Below are 9,659 nucleotides of genomic sequence, written 5' to 3'. Positions count from 1 at the left end.
AATAAAAATCTTGCTAAAGATCAAGTTCTTCATATATTTATGTCAGAATGAAAAACACCGCTAGTTGCTTCTATTTATTTCTGGCATTATGTTCAAACAAAATAAGTTCCATGAAATAAATGTAATGAGATTAAAAAAATCTTTGAAAAAAAATTCATAGAGTATGGTTCCGTAAAAGTTCGACCTTAGTACTATCCTATTTTTAGAAAATTTTGCAGTTGTTTTTCAAAAAATCCAAGAACTGCATTGGATTCCTTAGACTTTTATCTCTCTTCTAAAAAATTACGAAGATAAACGATCAACTCATTTGATAGCATTAGTGAAAATGCCAAACTGCTAAAACCAAACTGCCACCTCAGGGGCAAAAGTTCGAATGATGTGGGGTAAAAGTACGACCATTCAAAATTCCAAAATTTTGCATGAAGTCAAGAGGGAAATTATTTCATATCAATTTTTGCATACTTCTGTGGTTCATTTTGATACAAATCCTATGCATGGGCGAACTATCTGTGTAGATTTGAAGTTTTTCACTAATTGTCCATATTCAACAGGTTTACGAAATCCAGTTATCATCTTTTTTGAGCAATTTTTTCGCGCGAGCAAGTCTTTGTAGAAATAAAAATATGCGATGATGTTCCCAGTGAATTTTAGAAAGAATTAAAACTTTCCGTTCAGATTTACTTCAGTAGACCCTGTATATCATTCGTACTTTTGCCCCATTTGCAGTTCGTACTTTTGCCCCTTCAAGATTTCTTATGATTCACAGTTTATTGTGCAAAACAGAGATATATTAATTAAATTTTTTCTTCGGCATTTGCTAGTGGTTTAAAACAACCAAATAGACACATTAAAACTTTCATTGAAAGCCAGAATTTTGATTACTCAAACATTTTTGCCGTTATTTTAAATATTACATCATTTGGTCAAAAAACCTGCTTTACCTCATTTTTTGGAGTATTTTCAATATATCCAAATAAAATTTTTGTCTGCATGAAGGCAATCCAAATCACTATCAATCCACGCCAGAGTTTTGAATTTTTATGTTCTCGGTTTGTGATAATCTTAAAACGTACTTTTACCCGACTCGTACTTTTACCCCACCTTACGCTAAGGCTTTCATAGAAAATTAATTAATAAAATTAATCAAATTATTCTAATTAAAAATGTCACTTCGAATAAAATTGATGTGAGCAGTGTTGCAAACCTCGTCTGCTTATATAGGCCTTTGAGATTTAATTCTCCTTTTTTTTGGATGAATCGATCGTTTTCATCACCAAATCACATTATTTATTGAGTTTTTAAGCATTTTAAGTAAATTAAGCTTTAATTTTAAGATTATATTTTGATTTATTTCTTGTAGCTGACCATAACATTTCGTGACGTCTCAACGCTTTGCAAAACCCTGGTTAAAAAAATGGTGTGTTGTGACGTCACAAAACTGAATCGCTCTAAAATAAATTGAAATCAAAAACAGCGATTTGTTGGTTGTAATGAATCGAAACTTTCCTGAAATTTTCATAAAATTTGATCGAATAGAGGAGCAGAAAAATGCGGTGTTGTAAAAAATTGAAAAGCGGAAAAAGAGGCGCAATGTGAAGTCACGTTTCCTCTTGCTTATGTTTTGTTAACTATTTGTTCTATAAAAATACTTTTGGTTTCAAATTGTAGAGGATTAAATTTTGACCATAAAAGGTATAATTTTTTTCAATGTGCGATATCTATATATATAAAAATGAATTTCTGTCTGTCTGTCTGTCTGTCTGTCTGTCTGTCTGTCTGTCTGTCTGTCTGTTCCCTATAGACTCGGAAACTACTGCACCGATTTGCGTGAAACTTGGTAGGTTGGGGTATTGGAGGCAGGGGAAGGTTCCTATTATGGTTTGAGACCTCTCCCTTTCTCATGAAGGGGGGGGGGGGGGCTCCCAAGCAAAAGTCAATTTTTCACATAAATCGAGAACGCATTAAGTAAATGGTATCAAATTTGGCATGGGGTGGCATTTGGGAACAAGGAATACTTCTATGAATATTAGGTACCCCTCCCTGCTCTCAATGGGGTGATAGGAAGGGGGGAGGGGGGCTACTTTACAATTCATCATACAACTCGAAAACTAATCAAGATATTGGAACCAAATTTGGCATGGGAAGGTATTTGGATACGAAAAATCATTCATTGGTTATTTGAGACCCCTCCCTCTTTCCAGTAGAAAGGGGGGGGGGCTCTTTTATATTTTTTTACATAACTCAAAAACTAATAAAGCAAATGGAAAAAAATTCAGCATGGAAGGGTATTTGGATACGAAAAATATTTCTATGATAATTTGAGACCCCTCCCTCTTTCCAGTAGGTAGATATTAAGGGGGGAGGGGCCTCTTTTATAATTTTTTACATAACTCAAAAACTTATTAAGCTAATGGAACCAAATTTGGCATGGGCGGGTATTTGGGAACGTGACATGTTCTAATGATTGTTTGAGACCCCTTCCTTCTTCCAGCGGGGAGTAAGGAAAGAGGAAGGGGAGTTTCATACAATTTTTACTGCATAACTCGAGAACTACAACTGCAAATGGAACCAAATTTGGCGTGGAACGATATTTGAGTACGAGAAATGCTTCTATGAATATTTGGTATCCCTCACTCCTTCAAAGAAGTGGATGAAAAGGAGGGGAGAGGTCTTCCTTTCAATTTTCAGTATAACTGGAGAGCTGATCGAGAAAATTGAACCATATTTGGCATGAGAGAGTATTTGGAGACGAGAAATGTTTTTATAATAAATTGAAGCCCCACCTTTTCTCAGCGGAAAGATATAAAGGGGGAAAAAGGGGCTTCCATACAAATTTTTTGCATAACTTGAGAATAAATCGTGCAAATGATACCAACTTTGACATCATAAAGTATTTGAATACGAAAAAAAGTTTTAGTAATATAAAGTTTTCACCCCTCCATTCAATGGGGAGAACGGAAGGGGGGATGGTACTTCCTTTCAAGTTTATGCATAACCCAGTAAATTACAACGCAAATAAAACCAAATTTTGCATGGGATGGTATTTTTATACTAGAAATTTTGCTATGTGAAACGATTCCTTTCTTGCAGTAGGAGGATAGAATTGGGAATATAGGAAGGGAAGAGGAATGCAATTAACTTTTTTTTTACAAAATCCGAGAAATTGACAAAACTTAACATAAAAATTCATTTTGGTATGATTCTATGATTATCTGACACACCATCCTCCTTTCAGTGAGTAGGTACATAGGAGGAGGGAGGTGAGCCCAATACAATTTTGTTAGCATAAGTTCTCAATTTATGCTAACGAAGCCAACCAATGGAAACAAATATGGCATGGAAAGGTACTTGGTTACGAGATATGTTTCTACGATTGTTATAGACTCTTATGCTCCACAGTGTTGAGAGGGGAAGAAAGGAGGGGGCTCCATATAAATTTTGTTGTAAAGCTCAAAAACTTATCAACCAATGGAACTATATATGATGTAACAGGATTTTGGGGAACGAAAAAAAATGGGTATGATTATTAAAGATTTCGTCCACCATTCGGCAGGGGGCGAAAGGGAGGACAGGGGGGCTCTCTTATCAGTTTTAAGAACATATCAAGCAAAAACAACCAGATTTCATAAGTTAGATTGTTTGCGTAAGATTAATTTGAGACCCTCCTTTTTCAGGACGAAGCTTAAAGAAACAGATAAAAATTATCATATTTTTAACACAAATTCACAGATCAAGGATTCAGAAAATTTGTTTAAGTCATCATTGTATTGCAATTCGAAACTCCAGCTGTAGTTCTCATTTTAAAGCGGTGGCTTATGAATTATGTTGTTATTTGATTTAAAATAATGCCAACAAAACAATAAAAATTTAAAAAAATCTGAAAATAACATTTGTTTTTGAAAGGTGTAGCAAAGCACACCGGGTCAGCTAGTGATCTATAAAACTTAAATACAATATACCAAAAAAAATTTTGTGACGTCACGCTGGAATGGGTCATAAAGCATGGATCACTACAAATCTGGACGCACTATTTATTTTACCATAGTGCTCCTAGTTGTCGGATCTGGAATGTTTTGGCAGCACTTTGTAGAGGAATGTTTCTTCTACCAGTGCTGAAAATTTCATTACGATTCGTTTTGTTTCAAAAAAGTTACACGTGATGGAAGCCGCGAGATGAAAATAAATTTTGAACACCCACGTCAAAAACCCGACGTGGTCGGGTTCGAAAATCGCGAAATCGTTAAAAATTGTCAAATCAACCGTGTGTAGCGTTCTCAAACGTTTCCGTGAGATGCGTACTATAGATCGGCAGGTTCATACCAAGCGTCATAGTGGAATTAAGGATCGGAAACAGCATTTGAAGGTGTTGAGAACGATCAAGGAAAAAACAGGGTAGTCGGACTATGACATTGCCAAGAAATTCAACGCCGACCGGTGCACCGTCAGCAGAATTCGTCTACGTGAAGGAATACGATCCTATCGGACCAGTAAGCAACCAAACCGGACATTGAAGCAGAATTTAGTAGCCAAAGGACGTGCCCGCAAGTTATACAAGAAGATTCCAACGAAGTTCGACGGATGCATCCTCATGGATGACGAAACGTACGTGAAGATGGATTTTGGGCAGCTTTCTGGCCAAAAATTATGTAAAGCCACTGCAGTGGTGCACTGCACTGGTCATGGTGATGTCCCCGGCAACTTCAAATTCGTTTTTGCTGATAAGTGTGCAAGAAAGTGTTTAATCTGGCAAGGTATTTGCAGATGCGGACGAAAAATTCCGGTTTTTATGAAAAACAAGACCATGGACCATGGTCAAGCGGAAGATGAAGAAGAATGGTAGGACGACTCGGGATGCAACAGAGATGAAGAGATTGTGGAACAAAATGGCCGCTGAGGTCAGCGAATAGGGTGTTCAAACTATAATGAGTGATACTCAACGAAAAGTTCAAAAATTCATCAAAACAACATCGGAATAATTTTTTTATTATTTTTCCTTTAAAGTGCAATAAATACCCTACATTTCAAGTACAAAACATTTTTATTTCGTTTACATAGCTCCGAGATAGACCCGTTTTAATGCGTCCAGATTTGTAGTGATCCATGCTTTAAGGCGGACTGAAGAAGCACAGATTAAAAAGACTGCTGATTAGTTTGTGTTGAAATGATGCCAGTTCCGGTAAATAAGGCGGAATGAAGAAGCGCAGATTGGAAAGGCTGCTGCCTTGTTTGTTTTGAAATGATACCAGCTCCAGTGAATAGGGCGAATTGAAGAAGCGCAGATTAGAAAGGCTGCTGCTTAGTTTGTTTTGAAATGATGCCAGCTCCGGTAAATAAGGTGGACTAAAGAAGTACAGATTGGATCCGGTAAATAAGACAGACTGAAGAAGAGCAGTATGGGAAGGCTGCTGCCTTTTTTGTTTTGAAATGATGTCAGCCCCGGTAAATAAGATGGACTGAAGAAGCGCAGATTAAAAAGGCTGCTGCTTAGTTTGTTTCGAAATGATGGCAGATCCGGTAAATAAGACAGACTGAATAAGCGCAGAATAGAAAGGCTGCTGTTTAGTTTATTTTGAAATGATGCCAGTTCCGGTAAAAAAGACGGACTGAAGAAGTGCAGATTGGAAAGGCTACTGCCTTGTTTGTTTTGAATTTATGCCAGTTCCGGTAAAAATGACAGACTAAAGAAGCGCAGAATAAAAGGCTGCTGCTTAGTTTATTTTTAAATGATTCCAGTTCCTGTTAATAAGAGGGACCAAAGAAGCGCAGATAAGAAAGGCTGCTGATTAGTTTGTTTTGAAATGATGCTAGTTCCGGTAAAAAAGTCGAACTGAAGAAGCGCAGATTAGGAAGGTTGCTGATAGTTTGTTTGAAATGATGCCAGTTCCGGTAAATGAGACAGACTGAAGAAGCGCAGATTGGAAAGGCTGCTACTTAGTATGTTTTGAAATTATGCCACGGTTTTCGCGAATCAACACTTTATTTGAGAAAAAAAAAATTAAAGTCCTTCATGTAAACAGCGGATTGATACCGCGTATAAAACCTTTGTGTAGTAAAACATATATGTCACATTTGTTTCAAAAACTTGAAAACTCAATAAAACTTTCATCATTATTCACTTTGGACAATTGAGTCTAAAAAGGTGGTGTATAATATAAAGTTATTAAATTAAGATTTAGCGAAAAATTATGATCTATAACCATTTGGAAGCAACTTTAACAATAGTTTCTTCATACCAAAGATTTTCACATTGAATTGGTTGAACGTGCTCCAGAAACGGTCAACTTTATGAAGAGATTAATCATCGGTTAACGGAGTTGAAATCTTACTGTTATGCTAAGGACATTCATTATTGTCTTATATAAACTATGAAAAATGCTGCTTATTTTGAGATGAAATACTCATATGAAAGATTTTCTGTGTAGGACCAATACTTCCAAATTGGGGCTAAAGCTTGATTTTTTTCTAGTGCAAAACAGTGAACTTTGTAAAAGTTTTCCAAGAAAAAAGCGAGACATTTTATGGAAAAAGCAGGACGGCGGGACATTCCGCAAAAAAAGCGGGACATGTTCCGCTTTTGCGGGACGGATGGCGACCCTATGTTAGGCGTCATTAGACCCCCAGTGGTATAAATGAGTATACCACATACGCACGTTATTCGAAATCTACAAACATAAAAAATATTTTTTTAGAAAAAATATGTACGTTTTAAAAATAAAAGCAGTCATGAAGAAAAATTTGCGAAAAAACAATAGGAGTTATAGTCATTTGAAGTTCAAAAGATGTCATTTGTTGCGGTAAGGTACGTTCAGTGTTTATGGGAAATTACTTCACTTTTTACAATAATTTTACGGTAATTTTTTTTGTACATGTGTCTCTAGAAGAATGTTTCTCATCTTTTGAAATAATCTTTCTATTTTAACAGATTAAAAATGCTTCAAATTCAAAACCGCCATCACTGCCTCCCCAACGAGACGGTGTCGCTGTTTTGTACATTTTGTCAGGTTGATTCTGTGCGTCCGTGCCGTTCGTAGCTAGGCACCTACCTACCTCTACCTTCGCTCTAGCTGTGTAGAGCACATGTTCCCGCGGAAGTTCCAAGAAACGCGGTGCACCTCCTTTGCGCAGGCCCCTGTGCAAAAGCCCATCCATCGCCCACTTTTCCGACCAAAGTCGACAAAGAGAAGCCCAACCACCGACCGGCGCGGCGGGTCTCCGTTGGCCACACACAACTTTGTGGTTTCGGTGCTCTCCCGTCGGTCGACATTTCTCAGTTTGGTTTGAGCTTTTACACCGTGTGGCTCGTGGACTCTGTGTCGGGCGATTTCGTGCGCGTGATCGTGACTTTTCTTTCCCGGTGGGTTTCCGAGGGCTGACGAGAGTGGAAATTCTGGGTCCTTAAATTCGAGTCCTGCGCATCCGAGTAATGCAGGAGTACACGAGGAGGTGTGCATGTGGTTTCGGTGATTAGTTTTAGGTTGAATTCCGCTCCCGACAACAGGTGGCTTTCCGGTTTGTTTATCGAGGAATCGGTTCGCATCAGCGGTTAAAGTGAATCCCGCCGCTTTGCCAGAGGGCAAAAGAAAGTGTCCCCTAGCATCCGTGGGAGAAAACGAAACAGGCAGGGAGAAGGTGGAAGATTGTGTGTGCAAAGGAGAATAAAGGAAGCGAGAGTGATTTGTTTTCGGCGTTTCGTGAGCCTGCAGGTCGGCAACGTTTTTTTCGGTGGATGCTGAATATCTTGAAACCGCCGAGACAGGTTCAAGAAGGAAGTCCAAAAAAGGCTTGGAGCCACGAATGCGGGAGAATTCGGGGAGAGTTTAAGCATTTGGATGTGATCTGTACGATCGGGGTCGAAAGTGTGTCAACGTGCAACTTGATCCAGAGGAAGGTGTGTTCGTGTGTATGTTTCATCTTTTTATGTTGACCAAAAGTGTCGATGAAAGTTACTAGGCTTCGATGTGAATGACACGTTGTTTTTGGTTGTCACGTTTCTACCTTTTTTTGACATCATCCTCGTGGCTGGAATTCCATTTTCGATTTCTCAAGCAAAGGAGCTACTGCACTCAACTCAACTTTGGTTCGTCAAGTGCCGATGAGTTGATTACCCGTAAAAAGGAATAAGTTCAAAGTGTAACACTATAGCCGGGCAAGTTTTTGTTCCCCTTCTGAATTCGGTGACCAAACCTACTACCTGGTGTGATGTAATTGGAGTGAATCACTGCAAGTTGTCAGCCAAGTGAAAAAGGAGAGCGTTTATGTTGTCCAGTAGAATCAAGTGTCGTTGCTGCCTGCTACTGAATGGCTGCGCGAAAAAGGTGAAACGAGTGTGTTGCTGCTGCTGCTGCTGCTACCGGATTGCAATTGACCAGCCGTTTGCGGATAAGTGATGGAGTAGTTGTGAATGAAAGGTGTTTTTTTTATAATTTATTTTTTGTTATGGAAAACACTTCAGTAGCAGCTGGTTCGAATAGGTGAAACAAGTTACCTTGAGTGGAATATTTAAAAATTCAATTAGGTTTATGCTTGGAATATTTGTGTCGTTTGGAGTAGCAAAAAGCTAATGTTTCTTCATGGGATATTTGCGGATTTTAAATAAGGATAACATCAATTTAACGTTTCATCAATTATCAGGTAAATATTTTTCTATTGAATCCTAGTTTATAAAACGTATGCTTCAATTAAAAAAAATTGTTCTGAGTTCCCTGGAAACCACCTCTTCATCTTGGAATTTTGAATTTATTCCGTTAAAAAATTTCATATGATACTTTCATGAAACGAACATAGTTTTAAAGATTCAGCAAAAAAAAAAACAACTCGTTGATCATTAGTTTTTTTTCAAGCTATTTTTCTTAATCATGCACTGGAAAAGTTTCAGAAGACACCCCCTGAACATCCATGAAAACGAAAGAAGGTTTTCTAACTTCCTTAGTTTCAATCAAAGTATGATGAATTACAAACCCCGTTAGATTTATTTATTTTATTTTATTTTATTTTATTTATTTTATTGATCATCATGTAGTTTATGGTAATTCAATTTCTTATAAATTACTACAATTTGTACTGCTTAACATAAATTAAGGTCATGCTCTGATTTGTGTTCTGATCAACTAATAATTCTATGACATTGTCAAATCTCTAAAATCTACAAAAAAAATACAGGTTTCTTACATAAAGGAGGTTTTTTATAATCTCGTCTAAAAGCTGAAAGAGAATTACAGTTTCATAGGTTATTTGGAAGCCGATTCCAAATACTTAAACCCTTGACAAAAATGGTACGTCTATATGATTCGGTTCGATGACACGGAATTATGAAAAGTCTTACTCGAGAACTTCGAGATCTAATGATTTTCTCGTTGAGAGAAGCTGGAACACCCCAACAGCTGAGGGTGTTGATGGCTTACTCTGTGGATTCTAAGCTTAGCGAAGACGATTCATTAACATTGCTGTAGCTTGTAATAAAAATTCTGCCCGGAAGATGAAGTGTGGAAGAACTTGTTGCTTTTTCGACATACTGAATATTTTGATTCCCGGGGACTAAATAATTGTGGAGTACTGGTCAAATCGAAGGTCGAAGGAAAAAATAATGCTATGGTCTATTCATTGTTAATAGGTAACGAATTATGTATGGATCATTGAAAAACGCTTCGTAAGTCTATATT

The 9,659-nt window shown here is 37.5% G+C and overlaps 1 protein-coding gene across 2 annotated transcripts in view; it reads left to right on the top strand.

The window, feature by feature from the left end:
* Positions 1 to 7,288: 7,288 nt before the first annotated feature.
* Positions 7,289 to 9,659, top strand: part of LOC129740676 (cadherin-99C) — a 625,931-nt gene continuing 623,560 nt past the window's right edge. Inside the window, exon 1 of one of the 2 annotated variants that reach the window (XM_055732427.1) lies at positions 7,289 to 8,631. The gene's annotated coding sequence lies outside the window, so the exon portion shown is untranslated. The remainder of the gene's footprint in view (positions 8,632 to 9,659) is intronic. The other variant, XM_055732426.1, reaches the window with a different exon arrangement.

The sequence above is a fragment of the Uranotaenia lowii genome, chromosome 1, assembly GCF_029784155.1.
Source record: "Uranotaenia lowii strain MFRU-FL chromosome 1, ASM2978415v1, whole genome shotgun sequence".
NCBI lineage: Eukaryota > Metazoa > Arthropoda > Insecta > Diptera > Culicidae > Uranotaenia > Uranotaenia lowii.
This window is presented reverse-complemented; position numbering and strand designations above follow the sequence as displayed.